This window comes from Tigriopus californicus, chromosome 6 (genome assembly GCF_007210705.1).
Source record: "Tigriopus californicus strain San Diego chromosome 6, Tcal_SD_v2.1, whole genome shotgun sequence".
NCBI lineage: Eukaryota > Metazoa > Arthropoda > Copepoda > Harpacticoida > Harpacticidae > Tigriopus > Tigriopus californicus.
This window is the reverse complement of record NC_081445.1, coordinates 978307-987302: the sequence shown is the minus strand read 5'-3', so window position 1 is coordinate 987302 and position 8996 is coordinate 978307. Positions and strand designations below refer to the sequence as shown.

At 40.2% G+C, this 8996-nt stretch overlaps 1 pseudogene; it reads left to right on the top strand.

The window, feature by feature from the left end:
- Window positions 1–5887: 5887 nt before the first annotated feature.
- Window positions 5888–8290, top strand: LOC131882378 (ATP-binding cassette sub-family B member 6-like; annotated as a pseudogene).
- The last annotated feature ends 706 nt before the right edge of the window (window positions 8291–8996 follow it).

The following is an 8996-nucleotide window of genomic DNA, read 5'->3' as shown; positions in this document are numbered from 1 at the left end:
CCACAAACATAGAGAAGCCCAAAATTTCAGGAAAGAAGAAGCGTATTGAAATATTTGCAGTTTGTTAAGTCATTACTAGAGAAAGTGAAATTATAATCCCTCAGCATTTATCGCACATCCTTGCACCAATCTGATACAAGAATAACATTCAATAGTACTACCTTCAAAACATACAACGAAATGATAGTTCATGCTAATTTATCATCATTACGTAAAATTCATGTACCCATTGCAACAGAGATGTTGTATTAAGATCCAGGCAACTCCTAAAGCAGGTGCAAGAAACATGCTGCAACCAACAAAAACCCTCACTAATATTATTTAGAGGATGTTTTTTTTCAAATGAAGCAAAATTAAAGATTGTTTCTTCCTAAGGATAATTGTCAAATATTCATTTGGTAGCATCACTCATGTTCAATACGAGGTTTTAGTTTTTACAATTTGTGAAGTCACTTACCTAAAAATGTTTCAAAAATGTCCATGTAGAAAAGAGGCATGTGCAACTAGCTAACCTGTACAGGCTGCTTCAACCCTGATTTTGGGCATTTTGGGGAGGGAGAACTAATAGCCGTGACAAACATCACAGTCAACTCGCACTATCCGACCATTGAATTTTCAATAATTGAGTGATTTTGAGTGAGCTGTGTTACAAAACCAAACAAAATAAACATGAATGGTGTAATTCGGTGAACGCACTATTACATTGGCTCAATACCACAATGCTATTTGCTTATACAAGCAGGTAAAATGAATAGATGTCATAATTCAATGGATGCATAGTACAATTTGACTGGGCATGTTGTTTTTGAATTTACTCCATGGAATAACGTCAGTTGTTCAAGAACGGGTTCACTTGACAAGCCCTATAGATTTCGCACCACTCAATCAATGTTCAACTTTTCCTCTTGTTTGAGGGTCATTTGGAATGGCTTTCAAGAATTCTCCTACGTTCTTAAACACATATATTTCTCTTTGTTAAATAATCGTCCTAATTCCTCAAGCACATTCTGAAATTTGTGAAAAATCTGTGAAACTCTAAAGACTAAATTCCATGTTTTGCCTAACCTCCAACGGGTTACCCTGTGAGACCAGTCAGTTCATTTTGAAACACCCGGTTGGTAGCGCAGCCATCAACCTGCCGTTGTAGAAAATTGCATTGCATAATAGTTACTCTAGTTAGTAATGTTCATGGATGGCCCAGGTGCAGTAAAAAAAACAAAACCTCATTTTTACCCTTCTTCCTATTCTGTTCAATGGTCATCTCTCTCAATGAGCCCGCCAGCCCGCCATATTTTGCTAGAGGCAATGATGTTTTGAATTAGATATCATAGCACTTTAGAGTTCGACCAAAAATCTACTAATTTACATGTTTGGCTCCTTGAATTGCCAAAATATGACAAAAATGTACAAAATATTACCCACGGGATTGAAAACGTCGAAATATTTACATTTTGAGGAAATGGCCAAAATATTTTTAAAAAAATGTTTTTTATTGAAATTGAATGTTTTTACCCGTTTTACTCATCACCTATTGGCCAGCGGCCTTGGAAGATTTCGCGAGAAGTAAAAGTTAGGGTTGCCATCACAGCCGAGAAGTTTCTCCACTTCAATGTCTCTCACAACCATCTTGCAGCAACACCCACATTCATGGGCCAGGATTACGCTAGTGGGAACAAAATTTACGCAGAAAATCAGATTCTAACGTTGGAAACCTTTATTGGAATAGCAGGGTATTTTTGGCGAGTTTTTTTTTTCTTTTTCCAGCCATAGAAACTCCCTGAAGTTTTCAAGCGCATGCAAGCACAAAAATCGCCGAGAAGTGTCGAAAATTAGCGAAGGAATGTCCTCTTTTTTATTTTTTTGCCACAATCATTTGAGTCTGGTGTGCATAAGTCCAATTTTACGACAAATTGTGCCTATTGGATTTATGCTCGTTGGTGTGCCAAATCACAACCTAAAGGCGTGTTAAACAATTCATTGTTACATTTGTTATGCTTCGTTACATAAGATTTCAAAGACCGAATCCGAGAGCACCCCAAGTGTTCAAGATTTGAAGGTGTTCAAGTAGTTGTCAGTTTTGCTAATGGTGTATGCAACTAGTTAGCCCGTGATCATTGTGTGTTCATGTGTTCTTAGGTGTTGCATTCGCTATGCTTGTGTTCAAAGTTCATTCAGAACTTTATGATTCCATTGGAGCAACTACTTAAGTGGCAAACAGGCTTGTTGATATATGCCAGTTTAGTTGCCGAGATTATCTTTATTCAATCAATTTCTGCTTGACGATAGAAGTGGAGCAGCTTTTACACGTCGACCGTGAGGTTATCAATGAACTGCTTCTAAAAACTCAGCAGCTCAACCTATACTAGCCAATAAAACTTATCAATTTCGTCGCTACCTTCGAGGTAAGAGCTTTAAAACTAGGTCTCTGTGGCCTGTTTATTAAAGAACTATTGAGTAACTCGTTCATAATAGCAAGTGGCTGGTATCAAAGGCAAATGTTAGCAACGGTTTACCGTGAATCGGGGTTTACATACGATTGTTGTTCAAAGCCAAATATCTTCCAAGGTATCTAGTTTTTGACGAACTGCGACACTTTTTACGAAGTAGTCCATGATTTAAGCGGCAAATTCAAATGCCATGCAAGTTGTCCGAAAAAAGCCTTTTCACAGTCAATTGATTTATGTTCAGATTCTATCGGGGGGAAAGCTTTGAAGTTGCATGTAGCTAATCAGTACTGATGTGAACACTCTGCCTGCGCCTCAGACTCTCAAACCATTACTGCCAATTTGATCCAAGCTCGATTTTTTAGGTCGAGGGAACGTACATTTTCTGACCAAAAAAATCGAGCTTGGATCAAATTTGGCAGTACTGGTTCGACAGTTTGCAAACTGTCGAAGGCAAATTGATCACATCACTCTGAATCAGCAAGCACTCAAATGATCTACAAGGAAAATTCCGTTTCAAAGAAGTAAATGACCTTTGGTTTAACACGCCTGGGCTGTTTTGGTTAGGATTAGCGAGCAGAAAGTTAGATTTCATCTCAGCTAATTCCTCTCTCCTTCCTTGAAATTGGAATATGCTTTAATAGAACTGTAATTCCTAACTTAGACCTGTCATTTTATGAAAATCGTTACCAGCATAAGCAACTACGTGCCATTGAGTTGCCAATGAACGTGAGTGCTCGATGATAGCACACCCAGTGATGATTAATGATTCTTTAAGTAAGCAAGTCTATTTTTCTATCCCTATTATACTGCCAAGATTCACTTAATCCAAGCAAACTTATTGCATCGAACCTAAATTGCAGTTAAGCTTTGTTTGTACACTACTTGAAGTGTTCAAGATTTGAAGGTGTTCAAGTAGTTTTCAATTTGACTAGTGGAGTGTGCAACTAGTCAGACTTTGCTCTTGTGTTAATAGGTGTTGCATTCCCTATGCTGGTGTTCAAAGTTCATCCACAACTTCATGATTCCATTGGAGCAACTGCTAAATTGGCAAACAAGCTTGTTGATATATGCCAGTTTAGTAGCCGAGATTATCTTTATTCAATCAATTTTCTGCTTACGATAGATCTGGAGGAGCCTTTACAGATCGAGTGTAGGTTTATCTAAAGAATCCAGAGACTCGACTAATTGATAAAGTTGATCAATATCGTCGCCACCTCCGAGGTAAGCGCTTTAAAAACAGGCCTCTGATCCGAAAACTCGTATTCTTTTGACAGATTGGGAAGCCTTACAAGCAAATTGCTAAAACAAAACAAAGTGCGGTCACAATGATATACTAGTGAAACTAGAAATCTCCTCTCTATCTCTTAAAGCGCCATTGGTACAATAGTATCATGCAAGATACCCTTTTCTTTCTTCTGGGTTTCAATTCCAGGACGGCTCGCTTTCATAGGATCTTGACATTTCTTCCAAAAGGAAGACGAGAGAAAATCATTCGTCACATAAATCCAGGCTAAATTATGTGGGTTTTGGACAACCGGCGGCTACTGGGCTGGCAAAACAGTACAATGCAATAATGGGCTTGGGACAGGTTTGCTCCCCAAAATCAGGAGTCCGTTAAAAAAGTTGTGAATGAAGTAGAAAAACGCGTTTCATAAATGGTACTGGAGTTTGAATGGGACGAAACATCGGCAAAAGGAACTAAAAATACTAAGCCTAACATCAGCCGTGACCAGACAAAGGGTGTTGGGGAAGTTATGGACCACCTCCAGTTTTCAGATGTCTTCACTTGTTCAAATGTCCATTGATATTATGAATCAAAAAGTCATTGTTGGCGCACAAACTAAAGGTCGTCATGTCTTAGGCAATTGAACAGCAGAATTTGCATCCTGCTCATCACTCTGAAGGCCTAAGGACGATTCAAACAGAAGTTGAACGACATTCTGAACATCAGTGTGAAACCTGGCAAAGACCAGACCAGAACTTTTGACCACTTTAAAGTCTATTGGCACCCATGATTGGACGGTCTAAAAGTGTTTCTATTACTATGTACACGTTTTGAACATCCTGAAAAGTGCCTTGAAATAATTTGAGGCAATCATATTTTATTGCATACAAGGATGAAATTGAACTACTGGCTTTTTTTAGGACGTTGCAAACAGAAATGCGAAAAGATTTAAATACGAAAATTATTCTGATTACGAATCAAATTCTGTGGACTGTCCTTCGGTGTTCATCACTTTTGAAAAACTCATAGAGACATTTCACTGGCATTCTCAGATTCATCATGAAATTGAAAATGAAAAAAAGAAGGCGTTGTTTTAAAGCTTTATCATGGCTTTCTGAGAGATTGCAAGAGGTTTTTGTGAATGTTTGTTGTACATTGGATAACTGTTAATCAAACTGTTCACAAAAAATGATTGCTTGAAAGACTTGCTAGCTCTCCGCTTAGTTTATTGCAAAGCTTAGAACTCAGAACTTCTTTATTCTCAAAACTCCTTTTAAAAGTTGCACGTTTCCCATAGAATTACGCAATGTGTAGTTTTTGTGTACACGTCTCGCAGAGGAGTCTTTAATATGAACTTTATTTTAACGTTTCCACTTTGATTGTCTCTAGGACTAGCACCTCTTTTAACATTTCTTATTGCAAAAAAAGCCGCTAAACATGCTCCGATCTCATACCCTGCATTGACTTGATTTGCGGACACGGTAACCTTAAACTGTTCAGGAAACTAATTAAATCTGACCATCATTGCAATCATCTCGATTGACATTTTAGGAGAAAAACGTCCTCTAATGCATTGCTTATTGCAATGACTATTATCCAACACGTCTTAAATCCATCTTGTGAATCTGCTTCAGAACAAATTTTCGCTAGGTATACTTGCTTTTCGAGACTCGCTTGTCAAATACCAGCATCACTAGAAGAAAAAGACAGCTGTGATTATAAAATCACTAACCATCTTTTCACTTGTTTGAACTTGAAGTCGTTTTATCTGTGATAATGAGAACTGAAAGAATCTTACCGGTAAAAGAATCACGCAACCTGTCTTTGTTTTTGTTTGCATAAGGGTGTCAAAATATTGCGTGTTGCAACTTTAATTCCAGGTTTACAGCGACTGCAGTTACATTTGGTCGCAATTAGTTGATATTGGTTTGAAGCTAGGATAAAGTTGTCGACTTCTTGCTTCATTGACATTGGTGCAAATGACGAAATTTCCAACCAATCGTCAATCTAAATCAACAGCCTGATCGCACCGAATCTCCTGTAGAATTGTCAGAACTTACACAAATGGTGTCACTTGCTTGATGGCTTCTTGCAAGGGTTTCCAAGACAACTTACTCTCCATATGTACAACAAAAATTATCACACATGTGTCCAATAGGGCTTGCCTGCGCTGATGCATAACTTGGTCCCACCTTGCCACTCAAAACCGCATACCATGTACTATTGTGTCTTAATGGACTCTGTGTCGAATGCTTGGGTCAACCATGGCTTCGGATTATGCTTCCTACAACCTTGGGATCTAGCATTATTGGTCTGTGATGCTCACCTTTGGGTGTATTCAACTTGGATTCTATAGGAATATGCCACAAGGCTCTCAGCAGGTAATCATCGTTAATCTCAATTCTGATCGATTAAGAATGCCCCCTGCATCATGCATGAATCTACTTCTAGCGGTTTTGCCTCAAAACAAGAAGTTCAAAATTCAAGTCTTTGGTCATTTCGCCTTGACCTCTCTGGCCGTGTTGAGTGTCCATAGTCCGAGCACGCCGTCAGCCTGACCAACTTTTTCGGCTACGAGATCTTGGATCTAGTAGCCAATCTGCATGTATATGGCCCTTGACGTTGACGGTCCTCTTGGTGGGAGGAACTTTCAGCTTCCGTCCGCTCCATCGAATAGTAGGAGTGGTCCTGATCTCCACATTGGACGTTGGGCTTTCTCCTGGCAGAAACCTCAAACTCCTGAGCTTAAACAACGAGCCTTTTCTTCTACGATTTGTCTCAGTAAGTGTCTTTTCTTTCCTGATGTCGGTTCATTCACACGACGCAGACAGAGAAACTACTGGCGGCTTGGTTGGTTGGTGTCTTCTTTCGACGTTTGGCGCCAACTCATAAAGGGAAACAGGTTGAGTCTGGCAAGGTGTCAGTGTTGCCATCAAACTGAGTTTTCTGTTCCAGCTTGGTGAACAGATGATGGCTGACCCTATTCTGCTTTGAGTATTGCTTTGTGTTCTCAGCCTTTTTCCTGGGCTGGATTAAAGCGCCTGGCTCTCCCAAAGCCAATATTCTTTTTCTGGAGAGCATTCAGATGTCGACATGTTGAGCTAGATGCTACGCTATAGTGCTCCTCCCTAAATACAGCATATTCAATCGCTTCGACCCTCCATTATTAGGACTCATGGACCTGTCTCTTACTGTATCGTCCCAAAGTTTGGCTTAGCTCTCCAATCTCGAGGTGCTTCAGTATTGGTCTCACTGATGGGCTGGTTTCTGCTCCGCTGCATCGTGCCCTACATAAGTACGTATCTACTATCGACGACATCGTAAGTAGCATATTGTTTCTGCCTGCACGTCTTAGATATTACATAACTAAATCTTCATCATGCTAGTATCCCCAATTACTAGCTAACCACATTATTGCAGGACACCTTGACCCCGTGGCCCTGGGTGCCGAGTTCGATCTGTTGGATTTGATTCCATTTTTGTGGCTCTGAAAACTTATTCAAGAAGTAGGAACAGCGACAAGGTATCTTGAACAACATCCGAACGTTCCTTTGGATCCGTGTTCAACAATATACCACCCGAGAAATCCAAGTATGAAACATTTTGAAATCAGAGAAGCTTGAACAGGGGTGGTGTTTGATGCACCTCAACCTTCTTTACTCAAGGTCGTTTATTCACTCATCTCCACCATTTGAGTCTCCGATGGCATTTATCCCCGAAAAACGGGCGAGGTGTTGAAATCATGGACCGGCACATCGTCATCAACGGGCTTCTCTCGTACTTGGTATTTAATATTTTGCCACCATTGTGGATATGTTGTGGCCATCGTTGTACTTCAGCTCGGCATTCAAACAATCTGGTTCGGTTGATTGTGTTCTGGTTACCATGGTGATCTATCTCGGTAGGGTGATAGTATTCCAAGCTCAAAAAGTCGTCTAATTACGGTTCTTTTTCTCACTTGTTAGCTCTTGACGGTGGCAGTGACAGAATGGCGAACTAAATTCGACGGTCCATGAATCAAGCGGATAATGAACAACGATCCAAGGGAGTGGACTCCTTATTGAACTTCGAGACCGTCAAATATTATGCGGCAGAACATTATGAAATCGATCGTTATGAAGAAGCCGATCTTGAGCTTTCAGGTAAACTAATGCGCCTTGATGAATTCATTTTCCAAACAAAACTACAAAAGTCGTCTCGTCTCCAATGCTAGACTGAAGAGTTCAAGTCCCTAACATCTTTGACATTGCTGAACGGAACTCAAAGCTGATCATCAATGGGGGTCTTTTGGTGGGGTCGTTGTATTGTTGCATTGTTTGGTACCAAAGGATATCTTACACCCGGCGACTATGTCCTATTCGGGACTTATATCTTGCAACTCATGGTCCTTTGAATTTTCTGGCACATTATACAGGTACTGTACTGAGCCCTTAGAGCGGGACTTGAGCCATTTGTCATTTCTTTTTTTTTCCTTTATAGGGTGATCCAGGAAGCTTTATCAATTGGAAACATGCTTGAAGCTGATGGATGAGCCCCAGGAAATCAGTGATCTCCCAATGCCCTGCCAATCATGTGCCACAAGGCAAAAATCGAGTTCAAAAATGTGAACTTCCATTAAATCCGGACACGGCGCCTTTAGGACGTATGCCTTGTTGCCAATCCTGGGAGAAACAGTAGCTCTGGTGAAGGCTGCCTAAACGGTAAAACTCTTTTTTTATTTTACGGGCTTTTCTAAACACCTACAGGGAAGTAATCCCTAGTACTATTAAAATGAAAGGTTATAATTCGTCAATTCATTACCTTTCACTCTTTATATGACATTTGGTCTACCAACGGAATTTGAGTTGGCAGGCCCAGTTAGTCCTTGATGTAGGGTTGATCAGGAACGCTCCCTAAAAGTTTGACTAAGTCTGACTGAAGGATGCTACCAGACAACAAGGCCTACGTATTTCCTACGAATATTAGAGGAAGTAATTAAACAATGAAGGGGAGCCGAGAAGAAAAGAAAGGACTTCAATGTTTGAAGTAGCCTGGATTCTCGAGGGCTTGAAGGTGCTCTCGGAAACGCACATTACGGTCTACTACGGTCACTAGAATTGACCTTAAATCCGTGGGTTGGACAAAGGTCATGGATGCTTTTTGAAACTTACAGTTAAGATACCTTTCGTACCTTCTCTGATACTGTACAATCCCAACCTTTCTAACCTCTCCCAATACGAGAGCTTTCTCTTCCTGTGATGTTTCCTAGTGAAACATCTTTGGACTGTTCGACCTTTTGCAACCACTTGGAACTCATTGGAGCCCAAATGGGTGCGGCATATTCA